Source organism: Arvicanthis niloticus, chromosome 1 (assembly GCF_011762505.2).
Source record: "Arvicanthis niloticus isolate mArvNil1 chromosome 1, mArvNil1.pat.X, whole genome shotgun sequence".
NCBI lineage: Eukaryota > Metazoa > Chordata > Mammalia > Rodentia > Muridae > Arvicanthis > Arvicanthis niloticus.
The window spans coordinates 130572715-130589661 of record NC_047658.1 but is presented as its reverse complement, the minus strand read 5'-3'; the positions used below and the strand labels follow the sequence as shown (position 1 = coordinate 130589661).

The following is a 16947-nucleotide window of genomic DNA, read 5'->3' as shown; positions in this document are numbered from 1 at the left end:
GCTGTCCACTTGGCAAAAGGCAGCGAGATTTTTTTTTTTTTTTTTTGATACTTGCTAGGGTTTGTAATCTTAAATCTACTGAAAAGAATCCAGTCTTTTAGAGCTTGCCCTGCTTGGGAGAGGAGTCCCCTGCCCTGTATATTCAATTACTTCCTGCATAATAGAACCGCATGCATCATACAGCATTCCTCCATAGGTGAACATTATGTTCCTCAGGTGGCACGAGTGACTTTGAAGAGCTTGTCAGCAACTGGCCTTCCTGTGCAGTACTGTAACCATTCAGTTCACAGTGGCATTTTACTTCTGACGCCCTCATTCAGAATATTAAAAAGGGCACACGGCAGCCTCACCTCTTTGCTTCAGGAACTGTGTTTTTGGGAAGCTGAGTCCCCATGGGTTGCTCAGGCAAGTCACTGTCCTGTGTTTAAGAACTGTTTCAAGTTTGGTTGGCTGGCATTGACTAGTAACTATAACTACTGAGCCCCTTCAAGGTGGTGTGGTCCTCTTTCATGTCTCATCTCAAGCGAAGCACTGGACTGACAGAGCTGGGATTCCTGGATTCCAGTAGAATTTCTGAGGTCATTCTATCACTTTCTTTACCAGCGTATTGTAGTGCTTTCCCAGCATGCATGCAAACTGACTGAGGGCTCTCACAAAGTTGGGAAGAGAAACATTAAAGGTGACTTCACCTAGCGTGGCCAAATGTTCGTGGCTTCTGATGGATAGGCTAGGCATCCCAGGCTCTTCTCACTCGTATACAGTGATGATGCCCCATGGCTGACAGAAATCAGGAGATGAGACTTTCTGTGATTTGCCAGGAGCAGTTCGTCCTTTGGCTATCCAGACACCATCTCTGTGTGATCTCCTAACTCAGCCAAGCATAGAGAGAGAGAGACTGTCTTAAACTCTGCAAGAAGGGTGACAATGGAGACACAGAACTCTACAGGTCCAGCTTCAGTTTCTTAGGCTTTGGGGCCCTTTTAGAATTTCCTTTTAGGACTTTCCAGATGATGAGACAACTGCACTGTGGTCTTTCCCTTTATGAAGTAATGACTGGGAATTGAACTTTGAATGTAAGTAGGCCAGAGTTTTCTCAACCTCAGTAGTCCTGGTTAGCATGGAGGATGGGTGATCCTGTCTGAGACACTAGAGGAAGATGCTTGGCACCCCTGGCCTCCACTTCTAGATCTAGTGTCACCCTCCAACTTATGACAATCCAAATACTCCTAGAGTATAAACTGGTGCAGCCACTATGGAAATCATATCATGTGGTATGAAATCATGAAACAGAGAAATAAAACTCCCATTTGATCAGATAGAGCACTCCTGTGTATATACCTAAAGGTTGCCACATCCTGTTTCTGTGAAACTCGCTGGCCCACGTTCGTAAGTGTTCTGTTCACAATGGCTAGAAAATGGCATAAGCCAGGATATCAGTGAACTGATGGATGGATAATGAAAATGTGCTACATACACATTGGAATTTTAGTCTGCTGTGAAGAAAAAATGAAATTATGAAATTGTTAGGTAAGTGGATAGAACTAGAAAAAAAATTGTACCAAGTGAAGTAACCCAGGCTCAGAAAGATAAATGCCATATGGTTTCTCTCAGATGTGAATCCCAACTTCAGATCTTTGTTTTGTGCTTAACTTGGAGTACCTGTAGAAGTAAGGGCACCCAAAAAAGGCCATTGGGGTAGGTGATACCTTAATGGAGGGGAAATATATAGTATTGGTGATATGAAAACAGAGAGAGGACCTGTGACAGGGGTGCAGGTGGGGCTGGAGGAGGTGGTAGTAGTGGTGGTGGTGGTGGAGGAGGTGGTGCTGGTGGAAAGTTTAAGCAGAGATGAGTGAAGGGGTATGATAGAGACGGAACATGAGGGAAGGGGAACTAACTGAAACTAAAGATATGTGAAAAATCCAAGTGGAAATTTACTACCTTTAAAGCCAATTTAAAAACGTAAGAAAAAGAGAGAGTTAGATTCTGTGTGTCTGAAAACGCCGTTCCTAGAAGCCACAGGACCACTCAACAAATTCCCTAGTGGCATGTGTGAGATACTTCCTATGAGTTGTTGGCCAAGGAGGAGTCAAAGGCCCTCAAAACAACATAAGCTTGTCTTCTTCACTACCAGAGCTAGTTGATAAGAAGCTACACACTTCAGTTGCAAGATACTGAGAAACCAAGTTGGAACTGAGCTGGAGGACCCTTCCCTGCTGGCTAGCATTCACAGTGCTAAAGGCTTCTGGTAAAGAAAAGGCATCAGTGGGCGCATCCAGTTGTTACAAAAAGCAACCAGTTAGGTGAGATAGGCAAGTGCTTAGGCAAACTTAGGCAATGTGTCACTGGGGCTGTAGTGGCACAACAGTCATGGGGCTAACCAACCCCTTTCTTATTGGATTTTACGTCCATTCCACAGGAGAGAATTCATACTTGGTATTGAAAACGCTGTCAAAATCCATTGCTGAGGAGGTATTAGGCTCCAGAGGTGAACTTAAGTAATTTTTTTTCTAAATCATCAGTGTGCCATGTTTCCTTTAAAATAATCTATGTTTATAGCCATAGACAAATGCTACTCCAGAGACACATAGCTGCTCAAGGTGCTGAGAATAAGTGACATTTGATAGCTCAGCCCTAAATACGGCATTTATACCACCATCTTTAAGGCTTAGGGAATAGCACGAGAGAGGGAAACAGAAAAAAAGGAAGATAAGGAGAGGCCCTCTGTGTGAAATGCAGTCATACAGTCAATGCAGTCAGTGGACGCCACGACAGCTATGGCTGTCTGAAATAGACATACACAAGAGTGGGCCTATTAACAGCCTAATTGTGGATATGGGTGGAGCTTACAGGGCCATACTCCTTGATACTGAACTATTGGCTACGACTGATGAATTCTGGGTAAAGCATAGTCCTTGTCTTAAGTTGTATAACCACCAAATGGTCTACCAGGCTCTAGAAGATAGTTCCAAACTCATAGTCACACAGACAATCCTGCTTAAACTTAGTGGGTCACAACAGCAACAATAACAAAGTCATTAATTTGAAGGGGACTTCTCAGTGGGAACAGAGAGAAATAATAGGGGTGGGAGAGAAATGGTGTTATAATCAGAATGAACACTATAAATGTGTGAAATTGTCAAAGAATGAACTCAATAAAAGTTTTAAAAAAATAAAATAAAGCCAAAAAATTTCTAAGACCAAATATCCCCTTTCTGGGTAAGGGTGAGTGGTGACATTATCCTTGGTTGAGGATCAGTGGAATGGATTTGAACTTTGGGAGGTCATTGTCAACAATCGTCATCATCATCATCATCATCATCATCATCATCATCATCATCATTTATTTGGCAGTGTTGGGAACCAAACTCACAGCCTTGAGCATATTAGAGAATATCCTACCATGCCAGATCCTGGGAGACTTTTTTTTTTCCACCCCTGTGATCATAAGGAAGTCTCTTTGGGCACATTTCTGCTTCTTGTGGCTGTCCCAACACACTCACCCCCCATCTTTTTTTTAACCTCTAGGTTTCTAGTGTAATACATGCCTGATGTATTTGTAGGCTGGCAAAGGATGGACTAAAAATGAAAAAGCAAAAGGTGAGGAGGGAGGCAGAGGGGAAGAGGGGAGGAGGAGAGGGATGGAGAGGAACAGAGAAGGCGGAAGACACATGCACACACTGGTTCTTGTTCCTCCCCTCTCCTTGTGTACTTCTCTAGGGCCAAATGAGAGGAAGTAGAGTGTGGGGAGAAGGAGATAGATTGAACTGGCAATGCTGGTCTGTGGGGGAACTGGGGGCCTAGGGCTTTGGAGCATCAGGTGATCCCGATACTTAAAACAGGCATTAGCCGACATAGCTCAGGCAGCATAAGGATAGTGTTTGGAGAAAGCGAGACGTCTGCCAAGGTGCTTGGCAGAACCGCCATGTAGGCGCAGTCCTTTTACTGCACCGTGCCTGGGCCCTGCTCCCTGCCCTGCAGTCACACAGTTGCCTCATGCTGCCCTCTGTCTGCTCAAAGCCGACTTCACCCAGGCGGAGCCATCTGCTGTGGCATTTCCTGTCCTGCTTCCAGCTCCCCTTCCCTAGTGCTGATTTCAGCAATTTGGAGAGTTAAGATTAAACATGCAAATACTTTACAGGAAGGGGAGATGAGTCTGCAGGTTTAACCTGGTCTGGGGATCCTGGCTCTTTGAAGGGAAGCTTGCTGTTCCTTGGTCAGGGGAGATTTGGAACAAAGAACGTTTATTCTGCCTTCTCTGGTTTCTCTGAAGTGAGCATGGGAGTGGTGTATTTTTCTAGCCATGATCTCTCTGTCTCCCCTCCCCCCCCAACCTCCTTTCTCTCACAGTTGGGTTTCTTAAGTTAGAGATCTCACTTAGAAAGGGGCTGCACATAAGATGAACTGTGAAAACCCCCAACTTTCTTAGCTTGGCATGTAACGTGTTTGCTAACAATCTGTCTTTCTAACCTCGTCCCCATTCATTCTTCCAAGAACTAGTAGAAGAGACGGACACAGGTGCTGATCCCAGCTCGTCCCCTAGAACCTCAGATAGTGCAGCCAGAGGCCACATAAAAAGCCAGATGAAAGCAGCATGGCAAACCAGGGCAGGCTCAGGTGGCCCGGGAGTGCTTTGTATCTGGAACTAACCTGGGGATTAGTTCTCGGCTGGCAGAGGAAGAAGACCTCCTGTCCTTGCTCATTCCAGTGCCATCTGTGAGCACCTGACATGCCTTGTCATCTGTCTCTGACTTCAGACATGATTGTCTCCTCCTTAGAATGGTTTATCTGTCTGACAGACTCCTAAGTCCATTCACAATCCAGCTTAACTCTTATCACCAGGCAAATGCCTCTGACCACACATTGCTTTCTCTACCTCTCTGCTTTGCTGTGGCTCCCCGAGCTACTGCTAAATTAAACTGTACTCCTCTGTCTTGTGAGTGAATTGCTTATAAGTCACCTCTATAGAAATAAATCCCATCAATTTGTAATGTTTTGTTGATGTGCCAATCCTCCCATTAACTGTACTTCAAAGGCAATGAAGTAAACTCTTTTTTTTTTTTTTTTTTTTTTTTCCTAACCCCAGCTTCTGGCAAAGAGCCTGACACACGGAAGTGTTCAGTATCAATGAATGGACCCATTCAAACTAGGGTAGCAGGATGTTTCCTACATTCTCTCCTGTAGTAGATGGTGAAATTTACTGTCCACAGAGAAGGACCAACAGAGAAAATATGTCCAGTGTCACTACAGCCCAGAGCAAGAAATAGTTATCCACCAGAACTGAGGATGCCACTAAGACAAAGACTCAAAATCCCATATTGGACCTGAAACTGCTGGGGTCTTCTAAACAGAACTCATCTTGAACCTTGAGCCAGATAGTCTAGAGACCAAATATTTGGCCAAAAGCCAAGCAAGATTCAGTTAAACATCCCCCGACAGATGCGGCCTAAAATCTAGCTGCAGGAAGCTATTTGCTCCAGGGGACAAATGTCTTCCAAAATCCCTAGCACGTCCCTTCTTCCTTCTATCCGCACGGTCTTCAGGGCAAACTATTAATATAGGTGCTTTGCTGGAATGATCTGCTAATTGTTAACCTGTGTGCAGATGAGGCTGTTTGTTGGCTACTGTTAATACAGATCGGTTAAAATAATTAAAATGGCTGTCCTTGGCTCTGCTTTTGGTGGGGATCAACCATCTGCCTTACTGTGTTTGGTCAGAACACTGTGCGTTTGGGAAGGGCTGTGGTTACAGGATGTACAGCAATTATCGCTGTCGTGGCACAACTCAGAGCAGGGGGACTCTGTGGGGCCCATTCTGGTCTGCTGCTAGGTTCACACAGGCCTCTCTTCCTTTCTCCGTGCTCTCACAGAGAAGGACCCCCTCCCTTTTTTTTTTTATTAATTTCTTTATAGATGTGCAAACAGCTAATCTCTGTGTATATATTGAAATGATGGCTTTGTCAGTGATATATTTCTTTTTTTTTCCTGTGAAAATGGTATTTATTTATTTTTGTTTATGTGTGTGTGTGTGTGTGTGTGTGTGTGTGTGTGCGTGCGTACACAAATATGGATGTTAGATGGCTTTTCTTCTACCACATGAGTCACTGGGATCAAACTTGGGTCATCATGCTTGGCAGCAAGTGCCTGTACCCAGTGAGCCATCTTGCAGCCCTTCAAAATGGTTTTCACTTTTCTTCTTCTCCTCACCAAAATCTCTGGAGATTCTTCTTGACTTTTTTAGATCATATAATTTATATAATTATTTTTTGATATATAAAAATGTATCAGTTTTAATTCTTTTTTTCCAGATTACAGTCTATCATTTTTTAAAATTATCAAATCATAATTTTTACTTTTTAACACAGGGGTTATAAACACAAAAATGCAGGATGTGGGGAAGGGGATGACACAGGAGCATAGGTGTTCAGGGGGAGTACAGATATCTTTCAGAACAGGGTATCAGCTGGGTGAAGGTTCAGGGGACAGGTCACTATGATTCTGCCTATGATTCACTTGTCCTTATCTAAGTTGGTACTATCCGTCAAGGCTGCCTATTTACAAGGTCTATGACAACTCAGGCTGGTAGATTTCCACAAAATTTGCCTGTTTACAATAGCTTATAGCCATCTGTTTCAGTGTTTTTCCACAGAGACCCAAGACTTTGTGTTAGCAGGCATGTATGTCAGCTCTATTGCTGATTTTAGGCTATGGCTGATTTTAGGCCTTCAGTGTATAAGCAGGGCTGCCCCTGACATCTCCTCCCTTCTCCAAGTATAGAAGGGCTGTGGCAATTCTAATCTTGCCAAGGCAGGGATAAAGGCCTGACCTCTAGTAATTAAAGGGGACCTTGTAATGGCTCCGGTCCTCCTGTTATTGTCCAGTGAGGCATGAGGGTCATACCCATCCCGATGTCTTTTTCCTGGAGAGGGGATACTTTTGACATCAACCCCTATGCAGTCAGGCTTGTCCCTCGGGGAACCCAGAAAGATATTTTTAACTTTTATTTATATTCCCTTGCAGTGCTTAGCCTCGCAGCCTAAGCAAGAATTCAGATCGCCAGTCAGAGGGGGTTCTGGGTGGCCCCAGTGATATATTTTTTGAACTTGGTTACGATTTTCTAAAAAATTATAGCTTAGTTTCATAATGTAATCAACTCTTGGATTTCCTTTCAGGGTACGTTTCTCCCCTTAACTCTTTACCTCATGCATGCGTGTGTTATGAATCCTTAATCACCCCTTTTAAATGAACCCCAGTTTGCAGTTCTTTTATAACTACTCAGCTACTTTCCATTTCCGGCACTTTGACTTCGCTCCCTCCATGTGTCTGTTTACTAAAATCTTGTTTGCTTGATTTTCAAATGCAGTTAACAGCATTGCTTTTCTCTGAGTCTTGCATCAGGGTGTTTAACCATGCGTTGGAGACTTTCTGAGATGTTACTTTGTGCCTGACACAGCTTGAGCTGCGGAAGCTACAACGGTGAGCAGATAGATGTGTTTTTGCTCCCATGGAGTTGGCATACTAAAGGAAACTTTTTGTCCTATGGCTTAGCTGTCTGATAGGACACCCACTAGAGCTACTTGAGTTCAAATCCCAATTAATTAAAATAAGATAAAATAGAAGTTTTAGTTCTTCATTCATACTGGCTACATTTCAAGTACTCAGAAGCCACAGGAGACCAGCAGCTATGGTACCAGATAGGACAGTTCCATCACAAATAATTCTACTGCAAAGGAGTATTCTAGAAGAACTCTCTAGACCCACTGTCATCTTGATAATCTTTAAAACCCTTGTAGCTATGCAGAGAAATGATTTAGAAAGACAGAGCTACAGATCATAATTCCTCACATGCAATTTCCATTAGAAGTATAGATTAGGCACAGTCTTAAGGAACCTATACACTTATTTTTATTGGGAACACCCAGTTTTTAATTACAAGATGGCTAAATTAATGTGGTGAAATAGGACTTTGAGATGTAGTTGGCTCATGGTTTCTCAAGGCTTTGTATTAACTAGCTATAAAAGGAAAATACTGGGGAGTGGGGAGAAAAAACCCAAAACATTGCACCAAACATGTTATTCCCTAAACCAGAAAGAATAACCACTCCCTTAGCACTTACACAATATTGGGTATTTGCAATTTTGAGTTGACTTAAGGTATACAGGAGAATGCTCATAAGATATGCGTGACACTACAGCATTTTATATAAGGGACCTGGCTGGACAGTGGTGGCACACACCTTTAATCCCAGCAAAGGCAGGTAGATCTCTGTGAGTCTGAGGCTGGTGTGGTTTCAAAAGCTAGTTCTAGGACAGCCAAAGCTACACACACACACACACACACACACACACACACACACACACACACTATCTCAAATATAACATCTGTGGAGTTTGGTAGCCACAGGATGAGGTGGAATCCTAAAGTCAATCCACGGTGGATACAAGGGATGACAAGCCCATCACTTTCCCATCCTGTCTTTTGAGCCGATGTTGGCTTTGTTCTCACCATTTCATAGTGAGGAAAACTATCATGCAGAACCCAGAGACAGCCTGTGTACCTTTCTGGTGATCTCTTACAAATTCCCAGGGATCTGAGACTGTTTGGAGAAGGAGACACAGGAAGAAAGATCTAGGAAGTATATTCAAGTGTCCTGGCTGAAGCAGGGCTGCAAAAGAAAGAGAATGGAGGCCTGCACGCACACGTGAGTGTGGACCAGAGTGAATGCCAGTTGACCTGTGCCTTGTGAGACCAGGATGTGTGATCCTGGGAGTTCCGTTAGAAGCAGCAGGGCTTCTGGGACACAGAGTTTCTAGGGACTGTGGAGAGGAGAGACATTATACCTTCACAAGACTGCAAGAGCTACACTGATGTTCAATAGGAAACACTGGTGAATGAGCGCTGCATCCTGCCCCGTCCAGCCTAATCCATACCCCACACTTTCAGTGATGGCCCTCCCAGTTTTAAGAGGATGTATTCAAAATAGAGATAAGTGGAGTTATAAGGTAAACATTGACTTCCTGGCAGCATCTGATTTTTGTCACCTGGAAACCAGATCCACCCAATAAGTAGTGTGCTTTTCTCATACACACAGGAACCCAGTAACAACTGATGCTGACGTTATCTTCCCTGCTGGCCCACTTCATTAGAATAAAATATTTCTAGGAAGTAAGCACATCTAATGCTTTTGGAGAAATCTTGAGTAGTAGGGAAACTGATTCCATCCTGGAGGTCAACTGACGGTGGTAAGAAAGAGACCAATATACTTGCAGGGCTGGTTGGCTTAGTCAGAACTCTAATCAGTCTGAGTGGCTGATCTGGCCTGCCTTCTGTTCTTGTAAATAAAGTTTCATTGACACATAATCATATCTACCTATTTACCTAATATCTCGGACCACTTTGGGGACACAATGGCAACACTGTAAACTCTGACAGAGGCCACATTGCTTTGAAACAATCAGATGTTGATCTAGTCATTTCTGGAAAAATGTTGCTCGAATTCTAGAAAAATTTTGCTCACATCTACCTGGCCTGATTTACAAATTCCTTAAGACAGAAACATGTCTGAATATTTTTTCTATTTCCTTTTGGGCCTTCTGGGTACCAAGCAAGAATTTAAGAATGTGGAATGAAAGATCCCAAGGTGGGATAGAGTGGCCCTTTAAGCTTCAAGCATGGCATCTTGGAGAGACTCCTGAGAGCATTATGCCTTGCCTTACAACTACTGAGCTCAGCTATTAAAGAAGGCATAATCGTGTTTCTACCACAAATGATGCTATGGATTTTGTTTTCTTTTGGGGCCAGGGTCTCACTCTTTTCTCAGCCTCCCCAGCTGCTGGGATTTCAAGTGTGCACCACCATACACAGCTCTATATTGCTGGAACTTGTGTGTGATTTGAACTTCCGACGTCATATACTGGGGGCTCAGTATGCTGTGTGGTGTTGCAAGAGACAGACCTTTGAGAGCAGGGGTCCATGTGAAGGCTATGGAGCCATCCCAAAAAGAGACTCATTGCAGCCATGCAGAGTGGGTCCGCTCTCTCAAGAGTGGAGTTTTATGAAACAGGGTGAACTTTGCTCTTGACAGTCTGTCTCTTCTTTCTTGTGTTGCCATGTGATTTCTTCCTCACACACTCCCACCATTATGACAGCATCCATCATGAAGCCCTCACCAGAGCCCAGAAGATGCCAGTGTCAAGCTGCTATCTCATGAAGCTGCAGAACCAAACAAACAAGCCCTCCCTCTCTCTCTCTCTTCTTATTTTTTCTTTTATCTCTCTTTTAGAGGGATATTTCCAAACTTGTGAGTCTCCAGCTTGAACCTTCAAGTGCTGGGATACAGGTGTGGTTCACCACGCCTAGGTAAATCTTTTATCGTAAAGAGCCTGGTCTTGGGCATTTTGTTATCCTGATACGAAGCTAAGAAGTAGGTAATGAGAGAGATGATTGTCACATTGTAAATGTAGGTGGTTGGATCAGCCATCTGCTGTATATATAACACAGGATGCTCTTGGTTTCCTTCCATACTGGAAAGGAGTTTTTAGTGTGAATGATGTTGGGATTTAGCTGAGGAGACTTAGAGTCTGAGGGCCTAACTCAGGCTGGTTTCTTCCAGAAGAATCCCTGAGGAAAGCATTAAAATGAATGTAATTTATTTACTAAAGAGAATATGCCCAGTGGTATCAGAACAAAGGAGGATTAAAGTTAAAAAAAAAAAAAAGGCACAACTTCAGGCGCAGTCTAAGCTCACACCTGATTCTATGGGCTGGACTGTTCTTGCAGAAAGGTATTCTGCAGTTTAAAGGCAGGAGAGTGGGCTTCAACAAAAGTCATAATAACTAAGCTTTTATATTCCCCGAATCCAACTGCTAGAAGCAAGGTGCAGGATTCCCTGAAACACCCTAACTCTGAGGTCACCTTAGGTTCTCTGGGTGTTGAAGAGACTTCAAGGATCCCAGGGAAGTTGTCTGAATGTGGCAGGTGAGCCCAGCATTAAAGACCACAGAAGCAGAGGGCTGGGTGCAAAAGCTGGAAAAGGGGGTGAGAGGAACCTGAGCAGTGGACAAAAGGTACCCACCACATTTCCAACTGGAGGTTTATTGATGTGGTATGAGGTTCTGTATCATATTAAGTGTGTGTGTGTGTGTGTGTGTGTGTGTGTGTGTGTGTGCGTAGACATGTCTTGCCCAAACATTCTCGGATTTGGGGTCCTCTTTCTGCAGGCTGCTATGGCCCATTTGGTTTTCATCACTGTTGATCCGGGAGTCTTCTCTTACTTTATAGGGCTCCTCTTTTTAAGGATAATTTCTTGTACTTGTTAAAGAGGCCAAGATAAAATATAACATGTAAGGAAATGTACTGACTTGTTTCTATTGAAAGGGACAGAGACGTCGGTCTTATATTGCTTTTCTCTAAATGATAAATTAGCAGTTAGGTGACAAGATGGTCCCCATAGCCAGATGGGAACTCAAAGTTTCTTCTTCAGTTACAAGTTGGGGGATTCAGTACTTGTGCTCAGCCACCATGACTTTGACAGGAAGAGACATTCTTGATCCTAAAATCTGCATTTCCATTTCAGTTCTTTGTAATTAAGTCAATTAATCTGTATTTATGTATGTGCATGTTTGCCTGCTTGTTTGTATGTGCGCCACTTGCATGTAGGTACCCGTGGAGGTGAGAAGAGGGGATCAGATCCCCGGAACTGGAGCAACAGGAGTTTGTGCACGGTCTGATATGGATGCCGTGGACTGAATTTGGGCTCTCTGCAAGAACAGCCAATGCTAACCATAGAGCCATTTTCTCAGTCTCCTGTTTAAAATTTATTTCATTTACAGTCCAGGTCATCCTATTGAGCTGCAAGTCTGGGCTCTCTATAAGTCTACAAACTCAATCCCACCCCAGTGGGACACCAGCCTTGGGTATATTCCTCCCCTGCAAGTATCTCAGTAAGTGGCTTTTATACTTTATACTAAGTCAGGATTCTTAGGGTGAGCTCCAATCCCCCCATTTTGAATCCCCACCCACTTCTTTTATCCCCTCTGCACCATATGGTCTTGGCCCAGGTCTTTCTGGTTTTACCTTCCTCTGGTCTCATGCTGCCCTTCTTCCCCATTACCAGCTCCATTAGGAATGCTCTTTCGGCTGGGCAGTGGTGGCGCACGCCTTTAATCCCAACACTTGGGAGGCAGAGGAAGGCAGATTTCTGAGTTCGAGGCCAGCCTGGTCTACAGAGTGAGTTCCAGGACAGCCAGGGCTATACAGAGAAATCCTGTCTCCAAAACCAAACAAACAAACAAAAAAAAGGAATGCTCTTTCATCTCTTCTGTCCCCTTGTCCTCTTTCTCCAAGGTCTCCTCTCCATGGTCTCCCTCTCCTTCTCCCTCCCCCTCTCCTCCACACCCATCTGTCCTGCTTCCTGTCTCCTACCTCTCACATTATAGTGAGCTATACTTGATCATTTTCTGTGCCTAGAGCTTGCCACTCTAGGTCTCAGTTTGGAATGCTATTCTTCCTTCACACCCCCTGCTCCCATCTGCCTAGCACACATCTGCTTGTGTTTCAGGGCTCTCTGCTCAGCCTTGTCTATTACAGCATGCTCCGACTCCACGTGGAACTGGCAGATTTCCCTATCTGAGCTTTGCCTCAATAACTTGGTTGTCAATGGCAGTTTGCTCCTGCTGAACTGTAAGCACCTCGAAGGCAGTGTCTCTTCTGTGTTTGTCTAAAGAATCTGGTTTCCAGCTCCTAGGCAGAAAAAAAAAATACCCATTGAAGGAAGAGTGGACTCTAAATAGAGTCCCACCTGTGAGCAACTACAGTGGAATCGTGGCAGGAGAATGCATGTGGTTTCATGGCAGCGGCCGAAGGCAGATCCCTCTGTTCTCTGTAAACCTCCCGAGCCCAAGTTTGTATTAGTAAACAAGTCATGTGGCTCTTCTCTATAGTGTGGGCTGACTGTTTCAGGGACAGCCCAGTGCTGGCTAGCTTCCTTAGCAGTTTGAGAAAATAAAACCTAATGAAACAATCTCCCTTTTCCCCAATGTTTGGCACTGGCCCCAGTTTTCTTTTCCCAGACTATTTTTTCCTGGTTGGGCAACATGCTGCATGCTATAGCTGTTAGGCATCAGTGTACTCTGAAGCCATCAGAGGTCAGTCTGGAATTCCAAACAGAAGCCTAGCCCTGAGCTCTGAGAACCGGAGTGAGATGACCGAGACATATCCCACTCGACACCCTTCTGGCTCTCAGTGTCCCTTGCTTCCCCCTGGCAAGTGTATTTCAGACACTCGAGCTGTCCTACTTCCATACCCCAAATCAGGGAATAATTAATTGGAGGCAGAAAAGTAATTCAGGACAGTACTTGAGCTTTCCGTACACATGCTCGACCCTTGTTTGAGTCAAAGCCATGGAGGCATCCTGGATACCAAAGAGCAAGGGATTGTATTAACAGCAAAATGCTACATTCAATCAGTCAATTAAAAACAAAACAAAACAACCTCCACCTCTTTCTTCAGATTACCTATTAATTTCAGATGAAAAAGCCCCAGGCAGTAAGAAAAAAAAATTGACCCATGTACTAAGAAGATTGGATAGCTAATTCAGAGTAGAAACGGCTAGGTAATGTTCAGTTGTCATGGTGGAAAGTAAGTCCTGGACAGTCTGCTTCCACAGTACTATCTAAACTTGTAAAAATACCCAGAGAGGCAGAAAGGAGGACTAAATTTAGACCTGTATTTAATGCATTCAAGAGCATGATTCATTTCTCTCCTGCCTCGGTACAGCCTGGGAAATCTGAATATATAGCAGGATGCCCTGTAAGTAAGAAGAAATCTCACCCAGCAGAGGCTAAAGAATGTCAGAGATCCCGTCTCTTCTGCTAATAAAGGTGAACTTCCAAGCGACCTACCCACAAAACTAGATTTCTGAGCTGATGAAAAGCCATTCATTTTAAATTTTGTTTTAGTTTTGGTGCTGACATTGCTGGGAATTTATTGATTCTGTTGTTTTTCTGCTCTTTTAGTGGGTTTTCTACCCAAGCACCTCTGGGGTCCTAGCTAGCCCTCAGAAGACATGCAGTATAGGTCACCCTAATGAGACTTCCCAGAAGAATGTTGTAATTGATATCGGTGTATTTAATAAAATGCAATGAAATAACTATTTTGTGGCACTGGGTATTGAATCCAGAGTTTCCCGTGTGTAAAGCAAAACTCTACCACTGAGCTACAGCCACAAGCCACTATTGCTATAACACTCCAGATTCTAAGTCACTGTGGTAGCCCTTAGCTGGGGCTTAACAAAGTAGTATGTAGCATGAGAACTCAATGTCAATGACAGGTTATCTGAAAAAAAAAAAAAATCAGGCCAAGTATCATATGTAGCATGGCGATTCAAAGTCAATTACAGGTTATATGAAAACAAAGTGAAACAAAACAAACACCAAGCAAATCAAACCCCAACTATCAACTGACCAACTAACCAGCCAACAACAGCAAATTCAGTTCCTAGGAATCAGATCAGCATGAGGCTCGGCCTCCAGGGTAAACATGGTCCCTTCTTCGTTTCATCTTCTTCTACTTCCAACGATATTTTTTGCAGCCCTCTGCTTCCAAATACGAAGCAAAAACTGTCCTCTCAGATAATTTGTACTAAGGCTGCTCTATCTGTTGTGTTAGTCCAAAATGGTGTAGAAGGAAAATGTACTTGTTATTTTGTGATTTTTTTCTTTTTTTAAAAATATGATTCCACAGTTTTTTTTGTTTTTTTTTAACTTTTTAGTTTGTAAGCACATTTGGAAAGTAACCTTACAAGTCTCATCCTACTGTCTTTGGCTATATAGGTAATTTCTGTCTAAATAACACGAAAATAGATGAACTATAGACCAAAAAAAAAAAAAAAAAAAAAGCTACAGTTAGTTAACACTGCCTCCCAGAAGTGAGGGCATTAATTATAGCTGTCCTCCATTCTGAGGTCTGCTGGTGGTGTGAGTAACCCATTCTGAGGGTCCCATTGCATATTCACATCGATCAGTCCCAGTTAAGAAAGTGATAATTTCCCCCAACATGAAATGGGTCCAGCCACTTAAGTCAAAACAACCAGAGCTAGATATAGAGCACGTGCATCACGTTAGGGATGAGTCATCTGAGCTGTGTGTGAATGAACAGAGCTGGAAAGGGTTACATGGGGCACATCCATAGCATGGGCTTGGTAGACCCTGGGCAGGAAGGGCCTCAGGTCCGGGTGGATATGAGATCCAGTCAGCCTGAAGACATGCGCCACACACCAACCTGGACACGGCACAGAGAAAAGGCCACACACTGTAGCGCAGCGTCAATGGTTTGTACCTTTCTCAAACAGTTTGGTACTAGTTCATTTGGGCAATTCTGAAGAGCCAGGTGGGAACTGGCATCCAATCCTCATGGGGACCCATCTGGTGCCATAGTATGGGCACTGAGTCAGTAATAGGACAGTTATGTCCAATGACCTTGGCTGAATGTTATTTGAAATTTGGGGACAACCCATCTAAATCCATTTGAGAAAGGACGAATACTCTTTAGCACTCTACACAGAAAACTGGCTGATTTAGCTTAGAACAGAGTCTGCCATTGCAGCCAACTTCACATCACAGAGGAAGAGGGCAGGGTCTCAAGAAAGTCATATCCTGTAAGGCGAGGTCAGGTATATTTTGGGCTTTGGGGATGGAGATTTATCCTCACACACATAGAGTACCACAGATCTAATTTGCAGAGTGGGAGAATTTGTCTATATTCATACTCTAGTCACACAAAACACCTCTAGTCTGTCTTGCAGTGGGGGGGGGAGGGAAGGTGGGATGGAAAGTTTATAGTTTCGAGTTCTAAACTATAATCAGCCCTTCTTTTAAAACAGCAGATACTAAATCCTCGTGTTCAGCAGATGGTGGTGCTTGTTGCACTAGGCTGGGCTCCTAGTACAACGTCAATAAATGGCCACTTGTAGAGGGACAGACAGAATCCCATTTGTAAAATACATCCATACCGCCCCTTTCTTTCTCTCTTTCTTTCTCCCTCCCCACCCCTTTCTCCCTCGCTACATTGTCCAAATGCCCATAGGGTCTCCATCTCATTCTATGGAAGAAAGGGACAACTCAAAAAGGCAAAATAATGGAATAAAGTGGAAAAGCAATTTCCAGGGTTGGGATGGAATAGCATGCTTAGTCTCTGAGGAGGATCATCACAGCGAGCCTTTTAACTGTCATTTTGCCTGTAGGGACCATTTGAAAGGATGCTCTCTATAGGAAATTCCCATCCCTGGGAAACTGCCTTCTGAAGGCTGTACATTGTCACCAAAGATATCATAACCAGAGGATGGAGCTAAAATTCTTCCTCCATGAGCTGGCTAAGTCTCATGGAACAAATATTTGTTCCAATTAGGTGTTCCAAAAGTCTTGCTTGCCCCAGATAACATGTTTTCAGAGAGAAAGTGTATTCGTTCAAAATTCATCATGGAGGGGAAAATGACATGTCGCTATGTTCTGTTGCCAGGATACACAATGCTCTTCATAGGCCCGAGGACTCCAGAGCTCAGGTGTCCTTTGTCCTTGTGTTCCTAGGCTCCATTCTATCTGGGATGAGGAGGGAGGGTGGGGTGCTGACTAGACTCTGCTCCCACTCTGAATAAGCTATGTGGTTATGTGACCCTAATCTGTGTTCACAGTCCAGGGCTCAGATGGCTGGCCTGTCAGCAAAAAAAATGTCTGAAAAATGTTAATTTAACAGTGTTGGAGGGTTGTTATTTCCAGATCTGAACTCCTCAGGGGAAATGAGAAAGAGCGGCTCCTGGGATTCAACTCCACACTGAAATGTGCTTCTCAGATGCTTTCTTCCCGAGTCATTTCCCGATGCCTGGTGTGCCCTGACATTTGGTCCAAATAAAATCCTGGAACAGACTCCTAGCCTACAACTATCCTCCAGCTC

The 16947-nt window shown here is 43.8% G+C and overlaps 1 protein-coding gene across 15 annotated transcripts in view; it reads right to left on the bottom strand.

The window, feature by feature from the left end:
* The window catches only part of Trpm3 (transient receptor potential cation channel subfamily M member 3), a 514024-nt gene that overhangs the window by 41490 nt on the left and 455587 nt on the right, over positions 1–16947 (bottom strand). The window lies entirely within an intron of this gene.